General features: G+C 33.6%; 1 long non-coding RNA gene across 1 annotated transcript in view; it reads right to left on the bottom strand.

Annotated features, from left to right (window-relative positions):
• LOC311614870 overlaps positions 1–24,297 on the bottom strand; it is a 218,523-nt gene that overhangs the window by 129,203 nt on the left and 65,023 nt on the right. The window lies entirely within an intron of this gene.

The raw sequence follows: 24,297 nt of genomic DNA, 5'->3' as shown, positions 1-24,297 counted from the left end.
ATTTTAATGATGTTAATTATTTCAATCCATGAACAAGGTACATCATTCTACTTGTTTATATCTTTTTCTACCTCTTTTTTCCCTGTCCTATAGTTTTATGAGTATAGGTCTTTTACCTACTTGGTTAAGATTATTCCTAAGTATCTTAATTTTTTTGTTGCAATGGTAAATAGTAAATTTTTTAGATTCTTTTTCTGAAAGGTCATTATTGTTGTATAAAAATGCCATTGATTTCTGCATGTTAATTTTGCATCCTACTACATTACCAAATTCATTTATTAAATCTAATAGTTTCTTGTTGGAGTCCTTATAGTTTTCTATATACAATATCATGTCATTGGCAAATACTGAGCATTTTACTTCCTCCTTTCCAATTTGAATGCCTTTTATTTTATCTTCCTGTCTGATATGTGAGAATGTATTTGTCAATGATACATCTGACAAGGGGTTAATTTCCAAATATATAAAGTATTCATACAATTCAACAAAAGGAATATAAACAACCCAATTAAAAAATGGGCAGAATAGATACTTCTCCAAAGAAGACATATAAGTGGCCAAGAGGCATTTGAAAAAATGTTCAATGTCACTAATCATCAAAGAGATGCAAATTAATAAAGAGCTCCACGGATAAGAAAAAGCTAAAGGAGTTCAACACCACCAAACCAGAATTACATGAAATGCTGAAAGGTGTTCTTTAAAAAGAGGAAAAAGAAGAAACAATAAAGATAAAAATTGTGAACAACAAATACATATCTATCAACAAGTGAATCTAAAAGTCAAGTGAATTAAAAATCTGAGGAACAGAATAAACTGGTGAATATAATAGAATCAGGGGCATAGAATGGGAAGGGATTGATAATTCTCTAGGGGAAAAGAGTGTCTGAGTGGGGTTATGGGAAGAGACTGGACAAAAATCATACACCTGTGGATGAGGATAGCAGGGGGGAAGTAAAGGCAGAGGATGTGGTGGGGACCTGGGTGGAGGGGAGTTATGGGGGGAGGGGGAGAAACAATTGTAATAATCTGAACAATAAAGATTTATTAAATTAAAAAAAGAGATGCAAATTAAAAGTACAATGAGGTACCACCTCAAACATGCCAGAATGACTACCATCAATAAGTCAACAAATAATAAGTGATGGTCAGGATGTGAAGAAAAAGGAACCATAGTACACTGTTTATGGGGATGTATACTGGTACAACCATTATGGAAAACAGTGTGAAGTTTTCTCAAAAATTAAAAATGGAACTGCCATTTGTCCCAGTGATCACACTTCTAGGAATATATTTTAAGAAACACCAATCAGAAAGGATATATGCACTCCTATGTTCATAGCAGTACAATTTATAATAGCTAAGATCTGGCCCTGAGCTGCCTTTCCACCTTCCCACACTGCTCAGAGGCCCAGAGCGACTGGGGTGGTGCAGAATGCCTGCGCTGTCACATGGCGAGGATGCAAGTGTCCCGCCCCGCCCAACCACTTGGGGCGCCTGAGTATGCAAATGAACCCACCACCTTTATTGACTTCGTTTGCATACTCACTCCTGATTGGTTAGTGGGAGTCATGAAGGTATGGTCAATTAGCACGTTTCTATTTTATTAGTGTAGGTACTTGCACCAAATGACGGAACTCTAGTTATAAAACTTTGAATAATATGTAGCAGGAAAATAAGGTAATTTACAAATGGAGTACATGTCCCTTGCATCAGTGATAACACAGCATATATCTTTCCTGTGCTAAATATCCGACAATGTATTGTGTCTTTACAACCCCCATCCTTATGCCTTGTCCTCCTCAGTCCACTGTAATCTCACCTGTGTCTCTATTAAAACTACTCCCAATCCAGACATTATTAACTCCTCTGCTGTTTTTATTATTATAGATCACTTCTTATTTGCTTAAAACTTTTTACTCCTTTTATGTCTAGAACACCAAACTCCTTTAACTCTCTCCTAAATAATATCAGTCTTCTCTCTTTTATTTTGTAAATACTGGTGCATTCAACTCTTTTCTCCCTACTAAATGAATCTTCTTATTCTAAATTTCTCCTTGAATATCTCTATCCCTTTGTAACCTTAACTCTTAAATGATATAAATGATAGCATTAACTATAATCTTTCCTAAGAATATTAAATGTGAAACTACCTAATTTCTCCACTTCAGTATCTCAGGGGTTCTTTATAGTTCAGATATCTAAAATGGAACTCACATTCCTTCCAAAGCAATTTTCCCTCCTAAAACCTATATATCAATTTATAGTTCCACCAATAATCCAGACATTGAGTCAAAAATCTTGGGCCTTTTTTCTTTTTTCAATAGCCCTCAGCTTTACCCTCATACCAAAATTACAAGTTCTACTGGACAATTTTATCTAGTACTTATTTACTAACGCTGGACAACCATTTTTATTCTGGGTCCACTCTTCACCCTATTTGACCTAGAATTTTCAAATATACTATTGATTTTATATCCCAGGCCCCTCAACTCCATCCTCCACATAGCATTAACATCCTGAATCATAGAGCTGATGCATTCATCTCTCAAAAATTCTTCCAAGTTTCCTGTTTAATTAGAGCTCTAATTTTTAAAAACATGTGTACAATGATCTATATGGTCTTAACCCCACCTGCTTCTCCAGCTTCATGTTGTCCCGTGTGCCTTACACTTTAGCAAAAATTACTTAAAAAGTGCTGAACACATCCTTCTAAGCTATGATTATATCCTTTGCTCAAATAACTCCTTCTGCCTAAAATAAATATACCCATGCCATTCTTTCTTCTCCTGGTAATCAACACTTGTCTTTAAAGACTTAAATCATATACCATGTCCTCCAGAGATTTTTCTAACACTTTTCCTTACTAGCTTAACTATAACTCATCTATTTTTCACAATACCCTACCCAACACATTAATGACATTTGATTCTTACAATAAAACATTGCTTTATGTTCTTCTTTTCGACTCCTTTCTCCCTATAACCAACATTCTACAAAAATAGTTTTCTTTTTGTATCAATATAACTTTAAATTACCTGATATGTATAGAGTTCAACAAATGGTGTTTGAAATGATGTTGAAAAAGAAAAAAAAAGCAGCTGACATGGGTTGTATTATTGAGATGGTAGAAACATGCCTTCACTGGAAATATTAAGAGATATTTAAATATCCCATTGCTTGTTGTATCTCTTCAATTATTTATCATAGATATTGTAGGGGGATTCACAAATCAGACAGAGGTTCCAGATAAAGTAGAGGTTCTCCTAAGTCCAACAGTCCTTAATTGCATTAACACTATGCCAGTCACAAAGATTTAGGCGCTAACAGAATTTCAATTATTTAATAATAATCTGTGTGTCAAAATACAGAAAACATTGTATATGTTAATCTGTGTTTGGTATTTCAGTTTTTGGAATTTCTGATTCTTTGTTTCTTTATAAAACTAATATATCTTTTACTGTCATTCAAGGTGGTGTGCAGTTTACACAAAAGGGGTCAGGATTCAATTTATACAATTAATCCATTTACACTATTCAATAAACACAATAGGGAATATCACTAATTTTGCAAATGTAAAAACATATTTTAAAATTAAATTATGAGACACTCAGTTTGTTGCTTTTATATTATTGAAGACCTCAAAACTTAGCAATCCAAGTTCTTGACCTTTACTTAATTCTTTACTGTATCTTCACATTAAGTGTCTTCTTCTCTGATTAGACTTCTTAAATGCTTACAAAAGAAACTTGTGATTAATGACAGTTAAAACTTATTGGACTTGAAGGACAAATGCTTGCTTCACCAGTTAAGGGAACGAGCTAATCAAAATGAGGAAGTGCAGGGCAAGGGAGAACAGGGAGAGAAAGGAACGCAGTGTGAATCTATATAGATTCGCTTGAAGTGATCAGCTGAACTGTTAACTTTTCATTTACTGCATCACAAACTTGACTCAACCTTTGTAATAAGAATAATGGAGCGATTCTTATATAAAAAAAATATAAAACCTCAAATTAAGCCTCCCCCTCTTATTTTTATAGCTACTTCACAGTATATGTTTCATACTATCTTTCACAGATTGGAAAACCTTTTCCACCTCCCCAGTTACAAATTCTACTATAACAAACCAAACTGGCTGTCTCTTCGGAGACCATATTTCATACTTCAGCATGAAATTGAGACTGAACTTTTATTTGCTGAGAAGGTGACACAATTTTCTTTTATATGGTGTGGTCTCATTCTTTAGCTTTCCAGTGGCCTCACAGGAGTGGGTGCCTCAAATATTTCAATGTTAGATTGTTTGTGAAACAGGGATGAATCAGTCTTGAAAAGGAGGCAGAAATCCTTTTCGGTGGAAGCATGCCAGGTAACAATTCAGAGTTTGCCTTGTTGATATTTACTATGTGTTTCATCAAAAAATTGCACTGTTGATAGAAACTCAGACACCTAGAAATGTAACCTACTTGGCTATATGTTCTCCCTTTTCAATGAATCACTGAAAAATAAGAAAGGATTAGAAAAAAAAAGGATGAATTTACTGTTGTCTGAATATTTTTATACATATACAGTAGTATTATTTGGAGGGGAAAATACTCTGTGCTTCCTACATGATATGGAAAATATTCTTTAAAAAATATATATACATATATATATTGATTTCAGAGAAGAAGGGAGAGGGAAAGAGAAATAGAAACATCACTAAAGAGAGAGAATCGTCGATTGGCTGCCTCCTGCATGTCCCCCACTGTGGATCAAGCCCACAACCTAGACATGTGCCCTTGACCAGAGTCGAAACTGGGACCCTTCAGTCCATAGGCTGACACTCTATCCACTGAGCCAAACCAGCTAGGGCTGGAAAATATTCTTAATTAAAATATTATATCTATACTGACTTTCAGAAAATTTGTGTGAGGGTGTGATATATTAGAACAGAGTGAAAATATATTAGAACAGAGTGTAAAATGGCTTTACTATACTTGAAAATTTAAAGTACCTAAGAGCTTACTTTCCTTTTGTTACTTTAGATTCTCCAGAGAAGACTCATTTGTTATTTCTTTAACATATTTCTGCTCTATCTGTGCTAGTCTATATAATAAACCATTACATGGAACAAGAACAATCATATCAAGAAGGTAAAACAATCCAGAAAATACAAATTTGGCCATTTTTATTTCTGCTTTTTATTGTCTTAAATACCACCCTTAATATCTTCCAGAAAGAAGGCACTTGTTCTTCCATTTGAGGTCTCCAGGGGGCGATGAAGAGAGGCATCATGTCACCTCTGCAAGGTTTTTGAAGGGCTCCAATATGGTAATGGGAACAGTGTTCCCAAAGCTGTTCTGGGACATCAGATGGCTGCTTGCTTTGGCAGATTCAGTGACTAGTACTTTTCCTTCAGCCCGTTTACTGGAAGATCTCCCTTTCTTATCCCTTCTCCTCTTTTCATACACATAAGAGCCCTATGAGATGACAGTACTTTTAAACATTTTTATAATGTTCTTTTTTTTCTGTTTTTTCCAATGTATATGTTTCATATTTCTCCTTTTTTAAACAACTCTTTCATATTTCATAAAACAACTCTGAAGTCTATCATCAGGGAATAAATCCTAATACTTAAGGCAGTCTTTAAAAATCACTTTAGCCTTAGCTGGTTTGGCTCAGTGGACAGAGTGTTGGTCTTTGGATGGAAAGGTCTTGGATTCGAGTCCCATCAGAGCCATGTAATCTGGCTGCAGGCTTGATCCCCAGTAGAGGTTGTGTAGGAAGCAGCTGATTGGATCTTATCAATGTTTCTATCTCACTCCCCCTCCTTTCCTCTCTCTCTAAAAACCAATAAAAACATTAAAAAAAATAAAAAGTAAAAAATCCCTTTAATATATTATTAGGTTTATTAATATGATTTAACATTCATCTCATTGGTAAGAAGTTTTCTATCTCTTTGTTAACTTGTATGATATATTTTTTGCCCATTTGTTTCTGTAGTCAATTTACTTAATGTAGAACCTAGAAATTTAGACGGGTAAAAAAAAGAGATTAGAAGTTCAAAGAAAATTCATCTATAAAGCTGATTCCAAAAATGTATTTGAAAAGGCACAATAAACGGGATAACAAAAACATTGTTGGAAAAGAAGAATGAAGTTAGAGGAATGACACTATCTAATATTAGGATGTAACATAATGCTATAGTAGTCAAGATATTGTGGTATTGGAAAAACAGTAGACACAGATCAATGCAAAAATAAAAAGAGAGTCAAGAAATAGACCTATACAAATATGGTCAAATAATTTATGACAAAAGTACAAAGGCAATTTAATGAAAAATGGAGAGTTTTGCCAACAAATGGTGTTGGAACAATTGGACAACCATTTGCAAAAATATCAACCTTAACCTAAAGTTCTCACCATATACAAAAAATAACTAAGAATGGATTATATATAAATATGAAATGTAATACTATAAAACTTTTAGAAGAAAACATAAGAGAAAGTCATCATGGTTTATGGTTAGGCAAAGATCTCTTAGACATGACATAAAAGCACATTCCATAAAAGAAAAACTCCATAAATTGGAATTCATTACAATTAAAAAACTTTTGTTTAATGTAAGACACTATCAAGAGAATTTAAAGACAAGCTATGGACTAGGAGAATATATTTGCAAAGCATATATCTGACCAAGAACTTGTAACCAGAACTCTCTATACTCAAATTAATAAAATAACACAATTTTAAAATCTATAAAGACTTGAATAGACATATCACTAAAGATGATGTGTTGATGACTGAAATAAAATATATTGATGATATCAAATGATGAGAATGAGGAGGATCAGAATGCTCATAAATTGCTCTGGAGAATGCAAAATGGTTTGGGTAATAGGAAAAACAGTTCACTAGATTCTCATTAAGTTCAACACGTATCGTATTTCTCAACAATTCTACAGTTATGTATTTAATTAGACATATGAAAATTATGTTCACACACAAATCTGTACCCAAATGTTTTTAGCAACTCCATTCATAATTATCAAACATAAAACAACTGAAATATCCTTCACTAAGTAAATGCACAAACAAATGGCAGTACATTCATATACCAGAATGGTACTTACTAATAAAAAAATGAACTATGAATACAATCAACAACTTAGGTAAATCCCTAAGCTATTATGCTCAGTGAATGGACCAATCTCAAAAAGTTACACATTGTATAATCCCATCTATGTAATACTGTTGAAAGGATGAAAACACAGTGATGAAGAAGAGATCAGTGGTTGCCAGTGATCAGGGGCAAGTGTGTAACTATAAAAGAATAGTTCAGACGAGATAAACCAAAGAACGTATATACTTCCTAGAGGGCTTGATGAACAAAATTTGTGCACTCGGGGGTGTGTGTGTGTGGGGTCTCTCAGCCCAGCCTGCATCCTCTTGCAGTCCAGGAACCCATGGGGGATGTCTGATTGAAGGCTTAGGCCTGCTCTCCTTGGAGAGCTTCTGCAATGAGAGTCTGCCCTCTGGTGGTCAATGTGCATCATAGCAATCAGTTGTTTCACCATTTGATCAATTTGCATATTAGCCTTTTATTATATAGGATATGTATAGCCCATGGACACAGGCAATAGGGTAGTAAAGACCTGGGGAGGGGGGGAAGATGGGAGTAAAGAGAGGAAATAGAGGATATCTGTAATACTATCAACAATAAAAATATATATTAAAAAAAAGAATAGTTCGAAGTAATTTTTGGTAGTGATGAAAATATTTCATGAAGAGAGGGCAGTTATACAAATATGTGTTAAATTTCACGCAATTTTGTGCAAAAAAAAAGTCCACTTTACTGAATGTTAAGTTTTAAAAATAAAATTTTAAAAATGAATCTGTGAAAAACTGAAAATAAAATTGTATTTCGTTTAATTTTTCTTTTATTAATTCAAAGAGGAGGGGACTAGACAGAATGGTTAATTCAATAAAGGTCTTCAAATATATGATACATTTTGAGGGTATAAACTAGCTTTCAATTTTTTTCTGAGTTAACATGAAGAGTAATGGTAGATTTCATAGCAAGTCCTTCTCTACATATCTAAAATATAGGATTAATTTTCATTAACCTTGGTATAACCATTTGGTCAATAATTATGAAAATATTTATTATCTCACATGGTTAGCAAAGGGTTGTCATAAAGGACAAGTCAGGCAACAGCAGTTCTAAAACAATTGTGTTTTCCTTCTATGAAGCTTGTTTATATTTTTTAAAAATGTGTTGTTTCAGAAAACTGACTTTGTTTATAAAAATAGTTACTTCACTTTGGCAATGAAGAAAAGAGATAATTATATTAGGTAAATATGTTATTAATAGAAAAAAATTATAAAATAATACTGTATTTTATGTTGTCGTTAACATCTTCTTTAAAGCATTCCAGGGTCAACCTTTAAAATCCTACTATTATAAAACCACCAGTGAAACTTGACCAGCACTCAAGCTGGGCAAACCTCAAATTCCCTTCTTTCTTTTTTCAAAATGAAGTAAAATACTAAAAGTAACAGTGATACTAGCACAAAATCATTTCTTTTCCTATTTACATTGGTATATTGTATTTCAGTTTACTTTGTTGTTGTTGATGTTAATCCTAACTGGAGGATATTTTTCAATTGATTTTTAGGGAGAATAGAAGAGAGAGGGGAAGACAGAGAGAAACACACTGATTTGTTGTCTTCTGCAAGAGTCCTGACCAGGGCCCAAATGGGGTGGGGCCTGCATCCAAGGAATATGCCCTTGACTTGAATTGAACTGGGACCCTTTGGTCCACAGGCAGATGTTCTATCCACTGAGCCAAACTGGCTAGGGCTATTTCAGTTTATATAGAACTAGAGGCTCAGTATAAGAATTCGTGCCTGGGTAGGGTCCCACCAGCCAGCCCCAATCAGGGCCAATGGAGCTAGGCTGGCCAGGGGCAGGGGTCATGGGAGGTTGGCAGGCTGGCCTAGTCCCCATTCAGGGTGTGGGGGGTTAATTGGGGGCTGTGTTGGCAAGGAGGAGGGGCCCCAGGCTGTTGCCAGCTAGCCCTGCCCCCTGGTTGAACTCAGGTCAAACTCCAGGTCAAAGGAGCAATTTGCATATTACCCTTTTATTGTAGGATAGTTAAGATGAGCTCATTAACAAAACAAATTATGGGTAACTAAACAATAAGTTACTAAAATAAAGAGCTTGGATATAAATAGATATTCATGAATGACATAAAATTGTCCAGATTCTATGTATAATTTACCAGTTTTCAAGGACTTTGAGCATTAAAAATTGGGGAAAAATATACTGAATTTAATTTTATCCACCTCTAATCATTTCTCAGTATCACTCATGAAGTAATTGATCAGCATAAACTTTATTTTTCCTGGCTCGAACTGACAATTAATTGTTCTTTTGGTATGAGAGCAGTAACTGTTGCCTTGACCTTGTTTATATATTCTTCAGGCGCTTATTCAATGTTTTATTTCATGTGATTGACAACAACCAATTATTTTAATGTAAGAGCATTCTCATGAGCATATTGTTTACTTCATAAGAAATACAATATTGTGTATATTAAGTTTATAGTTACTGGATTCTGAATAAAAATAAAGCAGTTTGACTTTCTTAGTTGATTTCATACTTTATTGTAACAAATACAGTATAAGTCTACATAAATTGGCTTGCAGCATTGAAAAATAAACTTTAAATGAACAGAAGAATATAGGTAGCTATGCCTTTCCAAATATTCTAAACACAAGAACACACAGGTTGGTTTGAGAGTCTGATCACTGCTTCTCTTTCTCTGGGTCTGTTTATGTTGTTCATTATTTCAACCAAAGGACTTTTGGGCATACATATGGGCCTAGCCAGTGGCCATGGACAACAGGGGTTTGGGGGGGAGGGGCATATCTAGGGAGGGGTTTGGATTGGGAATGGGGGAATAAGGACAATTATGTGAGACCATAATCAATAAAATAAAATAAAATAAAATAAAATAAAATAAAATAAAATAAAATAAAATAAAATAAAATAAAATAAAATAAAATAAAACAACAAATTAAAAAAAAAGAACACACAGGTTGGATGGGCCACATTGCTATAACTATTAACTAGGCCAAGGTGGGTGTATCCTCTCATCAGACTGTAATAACATTTCTAGTTCATGCCATAAAGGATAGAATGGCACCAACCTTATGAGGGTTAATATGAAAGTTACCGCCTAGAGGTATTCTCTCTTAAATGTCACCCAGAACAGTATTACCCCTTTAATTCATCAGACTCCAGACTCAGGGTCATAAAATAAGCACAGTAAAGTGCCCTTTGTGCCCTCCAATTGTCAACAGCCTCCTTCAGAACCATTCATCACCATAGGTGATAGATTCCTTGTCTTTTTCCTGTTTCTTTTGGCTCTTGACTCTATAAATAATTTCCTGTTAACAGTTTTGTCTCACACTCTGGAAATGATGTTTCCTATGTCTTCTGTGGCCTTGACTTCTGGCTTCCCTTCTTGACCACAAGAATGATATATACCCCCTTAATTACATTGCCTCTAGCTTCTCTGAGTAGACATCTCAAATGCTGTAGCCTGGGCCAGGAAGTCTACAGTTCCTTAGCAAAACTATGTAATCAGCTTTGTCATTTACTTTACCCTGAATACAATGTAGTGCTTTAGTATGTATAGGATATTTTCATTTACATTATTCATTTGTATTATTGTTATCCATAATAAGCAGTTTAGATACTCAGAGAAAATAGTATTGTATTTCTAAGCTAAGAAAATTGCCACTTAGAGAAACTCCCCGGCTAAGGACTCACAGTAGTTTACTGAAAAGGTTAGAGCTCCTAGCCAGCCTACCACTTCCTTTCCAATTCTCCTTGCACAGGTCCATACTAGCATATCTAATTTATCTCATGGAAAAATGAAACCATAAACAAAAACTGTTGCTTCCTAACGTCTCTCTCTCTATTTTTTAATATCCAAATTGGAAACTTTCTAACAGTGATATTATGAACTTACTTTCTCTTTTTGAGTATGAATATTTAATAGCTATAAACATGCCCTTATGCTCTGCTTATGCCCAAGAGATATATGACTAGGCCTACAAAATATCAGCAGTAGTCTAATAAGAAAATTTTATACACCCAAACCCTTATTTCTTTTCCATTCTTATTAATTTTGTATGAAATGTGCCAATAAATTAACTCTTAGTATCCACTAGTGGTAGGAAATACTAGTGCATATGTTTTTCTTTCTTTTATAGAGAATTAACACACACACACACACACACACACACACACACACACACAAGTTTAGTACAGAGAAAGCCAAGGAAATAAAAGTTAGGATCAATGCCTACTTTCCAGAATTTATACACAAATCCCTTTATATGTAAATATATTTGACTCATAAATATACTTTTGATAATTATTCATTTATTCAGTTAAACATGTGCTAGTTAATCATCTATGAGGCTTTAAGATATAGTATAGCATCTGTTAAAGCTCCAAAGCTTCTGATCTTTATAAAAGACACAATTTTAATAATAATTGCCAAGATAGCTTTGCCACTTGAATATTTGGCATAATTTTCATAAAAAGTACATATATCAAATATTACATAAATGTTTGCTATTATAATAATTTCTAATATTATGGAAGTTAATAACATTAAGAGAAATAATTTAGCTCACATTGTATATAGTGGTTATCATAATGTATATATGTTTCTCATTAAATAGTCCAAAGTTTTCTAATTTCTCTATGTAATTTCAATAATTAAAATGCTGTTAAAAGCATTCTTAGGTATTCTTTTTTGAGTTTTATTTTTATTTTTACTTTTTGTTTCATAAGTAATTTTTTTCAATTGTTTACTTTTTACAATATCAAAGAAATATTTATCTCATAAAATGTGAGTCATTGCTTTGATTTCTTCACTGAGTAATGAATATTGTTTCTTTTATTTGTTATTCTCTGCTTTAAAAAAACATTAATCAAAATCCTCCTTTATGAATTCAAAATGTTTTTAAAATTTTACTTTTTACTTCAAATTGCTGTTCAACGCCATAAGATACTTGCTCTTAAATGAACTCTGTCTTTATGGTTTTTTATATAAAAAGACATAAGGATTTATATTTGAGGTATCATCAATTGTCTTTGTTTTGTCTTGCTTTATAGAGATATCACAGAACCTTTGTATATTATTCTTAGAATATTTCCAAAATAACAGACAACTCCCTAATCTGGGACAGGCCTAGTTTTGATTTTATTAAGTTTAAAGTTTCGAAACACCATAAGACATAAACCAAACTCTTTTTAAAAGAAACGATCTCCTTTATTGTCTACTCTAAAATAATGCCAACCTATATTAATAATAACCATACACTTTCTAGCTCTCTGCTAGTGAGATTTCTTCTTTCAAACATCTTAACAGTTCAATCTCTCTCCTTCTATGGGGGAAAACTTTTCTTATTACAACCCAAAGCTATCATTTTACTTGTGATACAGAAAAAGATTGATCTAAGTATTTTGCAAAGCATTTCATGTTATTTTCCCTTGTTGCAAAAGTATTATCTTTTAAGAATAGATATTCAGAACCTTGTCAAAAGTGTCACATGGAGAGTATAACAAGTAAGTGGCAGGAGTGATCAAGCATGTTTCCAAAGACCACAGTTGCCAATCCATGTCTCAGACAGAGAACAAGTACCAGGAGCAGGGCCAGTTACATCACAGACATCCCATGACTGCCTCTATAATGAAGAAATGAACAACTCTTTATGATGGACTTAAAGCAAGCCGTATGATACTATCCCTGAAGGGTGTTCCTTGACTACCATTTCATTCAGTTAGATCTTAGAAGATATAAAAATCCCTAAAATGAGTCAGTTTCCATGTTTAGCTAAGTATAGTGATGACATTAACAGCCTCATGCTCTAACTCCTATGCCTGAGTAGCATCATTCTAAGCAACAAGTGTGGTGAAAACAGTGGAAGCAGTACAGTCACAATATTTCTTCATGATCACTGCAATCCCAATTTCCTAACTAGGTTATGGGGGACAAGATATTTAAAAAGTCTAGAAATATTATTCCTCATATTATTTATTAATTTTGTGGAAAAGTCACCTTTACAATGGATAGCACTATGGTTACTGCCTTAACCGAGTTTTTAAACTTACCATAATATGGAACAAACTCATATTATATGTGCCTCTTGATATAATATCATGTGAAATAGACACATCATCTAATCACGAAGAAACAATAAAAAATTCAGATAATAGGGAATTCAACATGACAACTAACCCAGGTGCTTTAAAAAGGTCAATATCATGAAAGACCACATATCCTATATAATAAAAGGCTAATATGCAAATTTACTGGACGGCAGAAGAACCAATGGAATGACAGCTTGCTATGACACGCACTGACTACCAGGGGGCAGATGCTCAGTGCTGGAGCTGCTCCCAGCCTGCAGGCCCCAGGCCAGCCAAGGCGGGTGCCATCCAGGCTCCCCCACATCGCTCTGCCAGTCGCCCCCCAGAGGGGAGGCAATGACGGACCGCTGCAGTGGTGGCGAGGATGAGGGGTGTGGAGTGGGGGAAACTGGCGAGCAGGTGGCCAAGGCATGTGGGATGGTGAGGGCTCTGATCGCCCCGCAAGTTTCCCCACAGATCAGCCCTGAACACCAGCCAAGCCTAGGGACCCTACCAAGGCACAAATTTTGTGCATCGGGCCTCTAGTAGAAATATAAAAGGTAGGGGTACTGCTCTAGGTTAAAGACCAAAGAGATATTCGATATGATTATCAGATTCAGTGGATGACCTTTGATTGTATCTGTCAGAGTTTTAAAAGACATTTTAGATATTGTCAAAGAATAGGTACAGAATGAATATAAGATAATGTAACTGTATCAAGGTTATATTTCTAGAAGTATGAGATGGGCTATATTTCTGTGATTTTTGTGGTTATGTAGGAGAATGTTCATGATCCACCAGAAAGTTCAGCAGAGTGGGAGGGGAGTGATTGTGACATGCATATGGGTTTTTTCTCATCAGGAGAAAAAAATAACTATAAGAGAAAGGCGACTCTCCATACTCCCCTCAGAGTAAAATTCTGCATGATATATTAAATAACTTATGTGTCAAATACAATTCTAGATCCTGCAGTTAACAGCGGTGAACAAAACAAACTCCTTTTATCAGTTCCCTTTTTGTTACCTTATGACCCTTCCTTTTAACTTGTTGGCTTGAATTTGAGCTTCTCCTTGGCTTCCGTGGACAAAACAATGTTTACTCTTAAGATATAGCTTATCTATTCTGATTTAAAACACACACACACACACACACACACACACACACACACACACTATGCATTCTCCCTTATCCTGGGGATTCTCAAATTTTTGTCTTTTCACTACCTCCTTCTTGTTTCTCATTATCAGTTTGCTTTTGTAATTTGATTTTTATCATTCAAGAGACTGAAAGAATGGCAAATGAGTTTTCACTCCATCATCTTAAACGAGGAGATATTATCTGATAACTTCTAAAGAGATTGTCTAAGAAGATTATATAAGTGGTATTATTTAGAAAACTTTTGTCCCTTTCTGAAAGTGGAGTAGCAGCTGGTAAGATCTCTTTACTGGCTTTAGAAATCAACATATTTATTTCTAAATCAGAAGAATAAATATATATAACATCAGAGTGAAAGGATAATTGGGAACAAATTGAGTATAATTATTCTATAGCATCTCTAATAGTCCAAAGTACTCACATATTTTTGTGACATACTTGGTTCTGAGGTATTAAAATTTCTACTCATGTACTGAAAACTCCAATAAATATAAAAGTACAGCAAACTTTGTCCTTGATGTCGATCCAGCTTTATCTGTTGTTTACCTTTGTATAAAATTAATACATTTTTATATTTATGTTTTATTAGTATTTGTTGTATATTTATAGTTAAAATACATTTTTTTAACTGGTTGAATTTTTACTTGTTTGGCAATAGAAACCCTACATGTTAAAACTTAAGTTCAACTTAGAAACTACTTAGTTAATACTATTTATAATTTTAAGTGTGTGTTGATTTCACTAGCTATTCATCTCAGAATGCTGTGGTGCATTAAGTCTGCTATTATAATTAAAAGTCAGGAAAGAACTTAATTCCTTTCATAGCTATAGTTAAAATTCTTTACTCTAGATTAGAGTAAAAATTCAACTGAGAAGCATCAGAGCATAAATTTTATTTGATTAAAAAGTTTATCTACTAACAAGCATTTAAATGTTCATTATTTGATATCTCATTCTAAATAGAAAAAAGTGACTGATGAAACTGGATAAATTAATCATTGTATAATATCACTTTATATCTTCTTTCCACTTTTTAATCTCTCCACTGCCCATTATCAACTTTAATTCACTGCTTGTCATCATAGCAAAGACTTCAGCCCTACTTCTTTCATCTTTCATTCACAACGATGGAGTTATCAGATGAAGATGAAAATGTAAATCAATATTCTGTTAGAGAAGGTCTGTACATAGTATAGTATAAGCTGCTTTAAAAACTTTTTCTGGGCCTCTTTTGAAAAAGTTGGTTAAAACATAAAATAAATAAACCAACATATTTTCTGTAAACACTTATGGATAGCACATATCTTAAAGTATTTTGACTTTATATTGTCAACACAGATGCACCCTATAACCAGTTAATTTTTCTACTTGCTTCATTATTATTTGTATAATTAGTTCTTGTTGTCTTGTTCTTTCTGAGTAAAGCTGCTGTATAGAGACACCTGCTGGGAACTAAATGAACAGAAGAAAATTCAAACCTGAGCTTTGGAAATGAATTAAAAAGTTTATTTCTTATATAATTATGTATGTTTTCTTCAAATAAATTTAATTGTAAAGATACACTTGCATCATAAATATATCAAAATCCACCTACATTTCTCATTTTGCTATTGATCTAAAAAATCTGCCTTAGCATGAAGTTTCCATATCCTACATATTGGTATACTTGACATGTGAAATAGGTATGTGATACAAAAAAGGCATAATGCGTATATTTAAATCAAATCATTTTTTATATGTTCACATATATTTTTAAAGAAACTTTAAAGGAAATCATTTCTCAGAGACCAGGACTGTTCTACCATATTTTTTATATCTTATTTTATTTAAAACATTTGCTAAAACAAGGCAAATAATTATTCTTTGTGGTTTTAATATAAATATTCTAAATTAATGGAAATGACCTTCTAAAAGCCGGTATACATAAACTTTTGTTGCCAATTTCAATTTAAATGATTTTCTAAATTGTAATCCAAATGATTAAAAACATCATAAATTTTAGGGAAACAAGTACAGTGTTTTATAACAAACCATCAAGGAGGTATTTTAACTTGTTCTAATCTCAAGGTCAAGCTTAACAACTTTTAGAACTATGTAGAGTTACCATGTATTATAAGATGATATGAGCATATCTGATTTCTTCACTTGTTTTAGAAATTTCATCTAGGTGCTTTGCTGAATATTAAATTGTAGGCAAGATTATATCCAGGTATTGAAGTGCAGCCATCACAGCAGTTCTCAAATGATATTCACCATAATTCAGCTGAATATGGACCAGTCATGTGTAGAGAATGTATGGCAGCAGAATTTCCAAGCACCTGCTCTATGCTCCCAATGAGATGGGGAAAATACACCATATGGTAAGACAAACTGATATCCAGCCTCCAACCAAGTGGCAAAAATGCTGACAAGTGCTAAGAAGGCCAACCAAAGGTGTAATGATTTGAGATGGGGAGAGCATTGCATAATTTCAGAGGAGAACACACCTTGAGAAATTACAGTTATACTTGCTATTAAATAACCCTAATAACCCACATTGCCCCATTCATATCAAATTTGCAAACCGATTTCATGATATTCCACGGCATCTTGGAAGTAAGAAGAACATACAAGGTAAGAACATAAACTCTAAATCAGACAAATTCAAATTCAGTCTCAGGCACTAACTAGCTGATGGAATATCCTTGGACAAGGTCTTCATGCACTTAAAATAGCATCTTCCTCGTTAGAACAAAGGAGATATAAATGGTACTATTGGGATGATTGCTATTAAATGAGATAATGCATATAAAGTGCTTCTAGAATATTAAGCATTCAACTAATATTAACATTTTAATGATGGTCATCAACTACAGGATCTGAGATTTCATTAAATATCTGTACACATTATTTCTATTACTTATGTGACATTATAATGGAATTAGCATTTATATTCTTTGGAGAAAGGTATGGTCAGAATCATGAATGTTGGTCTTGAGAACATGATTAAATATGTTGGAATGTCAAATTGAAGGACATATCTCAAAAGACACAGGTTTTAGGTGGATTGGATTTTAAACACTGCAGGTTCTGTGTTGTTTTCTAATCTCCAATAAAATTCAAAAATATTTACCAAAATTTATAAACATACTGGCAAAAATAAAATCTTGCATTAATTATGAATAATTTACTTAGCTATACCTCCTGCCTTGCCATTGATATTTGAAAGGCTTCTCTTGGGCCTTTCCCTTGATTTACTCACCAGGTGTTTATAATAATATTACATAAGGATCACAGAAGTCCAAGGCAAAATATTGTAGAAAATTTTAATTGGGATTCTAAAACAACTTAGAAACACATCTCAATGTGAATCACAACATTATTTGGCCTGAGATTAGAAAATTAAACTATTAATCTAAAATAGAAGAGAAAAAGTGACAGCAGAACACTACAACCTGGAGGCCTATATAACATGGGCTGTATTCATTATCTACTCTTTTGTAAAGAAACAAAACCAGTTTTGTAGGATGTTTTGTTTTATTTGTTTTTGTTTTGCATGTGATTGGAATATATGCTACTATACACAGAGAGAAGAGGAGCTTGGATAATTGGGACTGTTTACTTTGTATAATATTAACCTTTTTTATTTGACTTAATGTTCTTTCTATAAATAAATGAAAATAAAATACATGAGATGCATACATCAATAAACTAATTTAAACTTTTTACTATATAATACCAATGTGCATGTTTGATATGCTTTGTACATTTTTATTAAATTTATTGGGGTGAAGTTGGTTAATACAACTATATAGGTTTCAAATGTACAATTCTATAATATTTCATGTGTACATTGCATTGTGTGTTTACATTCAAAGTCAAATTCCCTTCTCCACAAGCTATGCTTAAAAAATCAACAACCCACTAATGATATTATTAAGACACAATAATGGTTAGATAGATAAAGAAATAATAGAATTGATAGAGGTTTACCATTATGTATTCTTTTGATTATGTGGGAAAGTAAAAGATGGAGAAAGGATGATTAAACATAAAAAAAAAAAAAAGTTTAAGAGGAAAATATCAGCTGGAAAACTTTATAAAAATATTACATTTGGCCAACCATTTTTCTTTAGAAGTAGAGAGCAAATTATAAAATAGTAATTGAGTGTTCTGCTTATTTTACTTTAACTAAGCAACTTTTCCTGCAAGCACCATACAATCTGCACCCAGATATAAGCAAGACTAAACTCATTATTGTCCCCTGAAGACAGCATGAATGTAAATCAGCGAATATATAAGGCTCAGGATAACTTTCAGGTTCATAAAAAAAAAATTAATGGTGCTTAAATTGCTCACTTGTAATGTATATTTTATAAGTCTCAGAGGAAACCTCTGAACTCATAGATTTCCCCCTTTCCTCATTACTGTATTTGATGCACTTTCAAACTCTTTAAGATTAACTTATACTTTGTATAGCACTAAAATTACAAATCTAAGAAAAACTGAAGGTGCTATAGAACATTTTCTATTAACAATAGTCAATTTTGGGAGACCTTAGAATAAATGTGCCCAAAGTTATATAAGTTTAACCTCAGAAAAATTACTCTTTTATATTACACTGTGCTGCTGGATTTTCCTACAGAGACCCTTGGTCAAATAAAATATGAATGATTCTTCACTGTCAGTACAATAAGACCTTTAAAGTAGATTTTTCTATAGTAGTTACATGTTCATCCTGATCTTATTTATGTCCTCATTCCTTGCTCTCTACTTAACATTATGTTCTAGGTGTTATTGAGTAGTGTCTAAAGTGGGGATGAATATATGACCTTTACTTCATTGTTATTAAAATCCCTAAAGTAGCTTATCATACCAACCAGAAGAAACAGAGAGAAATATTTCATGAGGATTCAGAGTTCTCAGGAAAGGTAAAAAATCTTTTGGATTCTGCTCTAGAATCTTTTTCTCCTTTAGGAGAATATTAATTAATTGAACTTTATTATAATGGCTGTGATTATATCCCACTAACTTCTATGATGAAAGAGAGACTTTCATATCTTTGACTGATATCAAGATTTAAATTTTTAAATACTTTTAAAATAAAAGTTATGCATCTATCAAAAGTGGATCTAAACATTAAGAGAGAAAAAAAACAACTGAGTTTTTTGTTTGTTTGTTTTAGTGGGAGGGGGTGATTATTTCATTCTTTTAAGTTATTTTTGCTGGGTATAAAAAACTACATTAATAATTATTTTCTGTGAAGACATTAAGCAAATCATCTTCCTTTCTTCTAGATTTCCTTATTTTTGAGAAATCAGCTACTATCTGTATTTTTACCCCCTCTGGTTGTTATGTACCTGTCTTTCATACCAATATCTATAGAGGATTTGTTTTTATTTTTCCTGCCTGAGATCCTCTAGACTTTTATATCTATTCATCATGGACTTTCATCATTTATGAAATATTTTCAAGCAATATGAAATCAAATATTTCACAGCCATCTCTTTCTGCATACTGATTAAACCTTTCACTCTATTTTCTATATTTCTCATCCTTTTTCATATTTCTTTCTGAAATTTGTATCTCTGTATTTCTTTTGAAATGATCAGAGATACAAACGTCAGAAAGAAATATGAAAAAGGATGAGAAATATACTGTCTCCAATTTACTAATTCTCTCTTTGGCTGTGTCCAATCCATCTTTAAATATGTGCAATGGGTTTTAATTTCAATTATTGTATTTTTAGGGCACACTTTCTAGTTTATTTTTCTGTAAACATTTTCAAATTTGATTTTTGTTTATTTAAATATAGTAATTATTGTTTTATAATATGTGTCTATTTCAGAATTTGAAGATTTATAAGTCTGACTGTGCTGATTTCTAATTCATTGTGCCTTTATGAAATATGTGCTTTTTTCTGCAATTTTATCATTTTCCTCAGAAATGTATTAATGCAAATTACTTAAGGCCAAGGATAAATTATATTCTAATAGAGATGATTCATGTTGCCTTTGCAAAAAACCTGGGACAACCATGAGTCTGGGATCATTTTAAACTGAATTTTTGATTTAAGAATTTTGAGTACATTCAGGTAATACTAACTTTGACTACATATTTGTAAATTACCAGGCTTGTGGTTATACTATCTGTGCTGTACTATTCTAGTTCTCTGTAAGGAGGAGGCCTGTTTATTTATTTTGTTTTTCATCCTTGTCCTGAGAATATAGTATTTTAGCGATCCAGTTTCATGAATAAAGCATTGCCTAATAGACTTTTCTTGGCCCTAATCTTTGATCCCTCTTTTTTTTTTTTTTTTTCTCCCCAGAAAGGAAAGCAAATGCTAAACTTGGTTTCATTAGATTCAACAAATCTATCATGGACCATTTATATATCTTTAACATGGATGCCATGTAATTTCTTACATTCCCTCAGAATCTAAGTGCTTTCAAAATATATTCTAAAATATTTGACCCAATGTTTTTACTTTGGATAGAAGGGTTGATCCAAATCACCTAGCCTGTTAAGTATGGGCATGAACTCTTTCTCCTCTTTCTGTTCTCCTACTCTTTATGGTCAAAATATTTAAATTAAGTAACTTTTCTTTGCAAACAAAAAGTACAAGAATTTATGCTTTGTTAGTGATATATAAGTAGAACTGTAAAACCTTCAATGTAAGGAATAATGATAACTTTTATATAGAAAGGTGATAAAATAAGCATGTATTAAAAGGTTTTTATGGTTGTTTTAATTTTGACATATGAAGGATATTGATCTAAACTGTGTAATAATTTAAGCTAGATAGCACAAAGAATTTTAGCTTGAGGAAATAGTGGACTTTAGAGTTTTGCTAATTGAAATGTATTATTTTACATAATCTTCACAATATCCCTATAATAATTTATCTTTCACAGATGGTGAAATAGGTCCAACAATCTATAATAATAAAAGGGCAGTATACTAATTAGACCAGATGTCTTCTAGACATCTTCCGGATATCATTTCCGATGCCTTTCCTGACATAGCCAGGGCTGGAGGGAAGCCAGTGCTGGCAGCTGGGGGAAGGAAGGCCGACTCTTGCATGAATTTTCATGCATTGGGCCTCTAGTCCTACATAATAAAAGGCTAATATGCAAATAAACTGAAGGGTGGAACAACCAGTTGCTATGATGACCACAGACCACCAGGGGGCAGACACTCAATGCAGGGAACACTGCTCAGCCAGAAGCCTGGCTTAAGGCTGGTGAATGCAACAGTAGTGGCAGGAGCCTCTCCTGCCTTTGTAGCAGCTCTAAGGATACCTGCTTGATGGCTTAGGCCTGCTCCCCATGGGCTCCCACACTATGAGAGGGTGCAGACCAGGCTCAGGGACTTCCAAGTGCATGAATGTCATGCACCGGGCCTCTAGTATTAAATAATTATTGAAATACATGGCTAATGAGTAACAAAACTGTGATTCAAACCAGGCAATCTCATTCTAGAGTCGACTGGACTCATCCAAAACACTTTATGATAATTTAGTTGTGCTCATGTTCTCTACCACAATATATTAGGCAATATTTCAAAGTTTTTCCTAACTCTATGAAAATATATACAGATGTAGAAATATAATTCAAATTTATTGATAACTTATGTTTGAAAAAAGCCATAACCTATATAAGTACTCTACATTGTTTTATCACCCTATCTTGTTTTTATTATTTCATCATGTATAGGTGAGATGTTAATGTGGACATTTTATTTATTATAACAGCCATTCTAAACCAAATTGTGATTGACCAAGAGTCTTATTCTTTTTGCTTGAAAAAAGAAAAACAGAATAAAAGTCAAAAGCAACATATACAATACTATCTATTCTGTCCACACAAACACTAAATAAATTAACTATTGTTAATACAATTGTGAAGGAAATGAGATGAGGTATTAATCATTAACCTATTTTATTTAAAGAGCATTTCAAATTTAACTATAATCCTCTTAAAACAAAAAAGTCATCTGCTTGTTTTCTAAGGTAAGATTGTTTTTTTTTGGAGTTCCGCTTCATCTAAAGAGGTTAAGCATTGTCTCAGTACCAGAGGCCTGGTGCATGAATCACTCAGGGGGTGGGGAGTCCCTCAGCTCAGCCTGTGCTCTCTTGCTATCTGGGAGCCATCGGGGGATGTTTAACTGCTGTGAGGGCAGGAGAAGCTCCTGCCACCACCACTGCACTCACCAGCCATGAGCCTGGCTTCTGGTTGAGCAGTGTCCCCCCCTGTAGGAGTGCACCAGGCAGCAGCTCTTGCATTGAACATCTGCCCCCTAGTGGTCAGTGCATGTCATAGCTACTGGTCATTCTATTGTTAGGTTGATTTGCACATTAGCTTTTTATTATACAGGATTCTTGGTAACAGAAGTTAACCTGGAAACCTAATGAAAATATCACGCAGCCAGTCTTTTATCTCCAGTCTGAATTTAAAGACCAAACTAAATATTTTAAAATAAAATCAGTTTGTTCATTTTAATGCAAATATATACCAAAATACTGAATATAGCCTATGAAATGATTGATGCATAAAATTACCTTTGCATGAAGCTTGATTGATATACTTAAAATTCCCTAGGCAGAGAATTTATGTCAATAAGATTATTTCAATAGTATGGAAAGAAATGTGAAGAAAATGAAGAGCAGGCTGAGATGTGAAGGGAGAAGATGTCCTATTTATTATGTAGCAACCTAAAACCACTAGTGAGGTGAACTTAATAGATTTGATAAATATAATTTTCAGTTTTCAATCTGGGAACAATTTAGAAAAAAATCCTCAAATATATCAAAATATGAGAGAAAAAAATTGAAAAGAAATGTCTACCTGACCAGGTTTGGGGGTTCTAATCTATGTTTTATTTAGAAACTAGACTGGTGCACAGATTTGTGCACTGGTGGGGTTCCTTGGCCTGGCCTGTGGGGATCGGGCCAAAACAAGCTCTCCAACTTTCCCTCAGGGGTCCCGGATTTCGAGAGGTTGATTCTCGGGTGACGTACCCTGAAATCAGGCTTCCTCCTCTCTATTTTCGGATGTATCACTCAAGAACCACAGCTGCCATGTCACTGCAGCTCAGCAGCTCCTGCAATGAGTGTCTTCCCCCCAGTTGCCAGTGTGCGTCAGAGCTAGCAGTTGGACAATTGGATAGTCGCTTAGGCTTTTATATATATTGATGGCTTATTTTTTTCTATTATAAAAAAGGGAAAACATAAGACTTTTGTTGTTGTTGTTTGTTTGCTAGATGTCCTAGGAAAGAGAATACAGTAGTGTATATTAATCTTCCACATCACATGTAGAACAACAATAGACTGGGAATTTTACCCCTATTGTAACCACAAGCTTAAATGAGTCAAATAAGCTGCTTTAAGATACCATAACTGATTAAGATTCAAATGACTTAAAGACTTTACCAAACTTCTTTGCAAAATACTTGACATAGTTCTTCAAGCCTATCCAAACCATCATTAAATGACATAAAAGGTGTCCAGGGCTTCAAAAGGCAGCTACTGAAATGTTGTTCTTCCCCTTCCCCCTGCTCTGAACGACACAGTCTTTAAACAGTACTGTCTATAAATGCTAGATCTGTCCTGATGAGAAGCAATGCTTTGATCTCAGAGTATTACAAAAAATCTTTGGACTTCTGGGCTGTTTATCTAATGCTGAACTTAGACTGTATGCTTCTCCATATCTATGTTTTCTTCTGTATAGCTCATCTTTGTTCCCAAAACAAGTAAAAAGTATTCTCCTCATATATAAAAAAATACTAAAAAAGAGATTATAGTCAACCCTATCAACCGTATTAGGAAGCTGCAGTGAGGGTTACTTTGAGTACATTCAGCCCATGAGGTCTTATTGAATGCCCACAAATGGAGATAAATCTGCCCTGTGCCACTATATCTCTCAGGGAAAAAAAAAAAAAAAGTCCATCCTGTTTTCTTCCCTAAGAACACA

This window comes from Pipistrellus hanaki (genome assembly GCF_964339955.1).
Source record: "Pipistrellus hanaki genome assembly, chromosome: 1".
NCBI classification, from domain to species: Eukaryota; Metazoa; Chordata; class Mammalia; order Chiroptera; family Vespertilionidae; genus Pipistrellus; species Pipistrellus hanaki.
The sequence above is the reverse complement of the archived record's forward strand: the minus strand, read 5'-3'. Positions and strand labels throughout refer to the sequence as shown.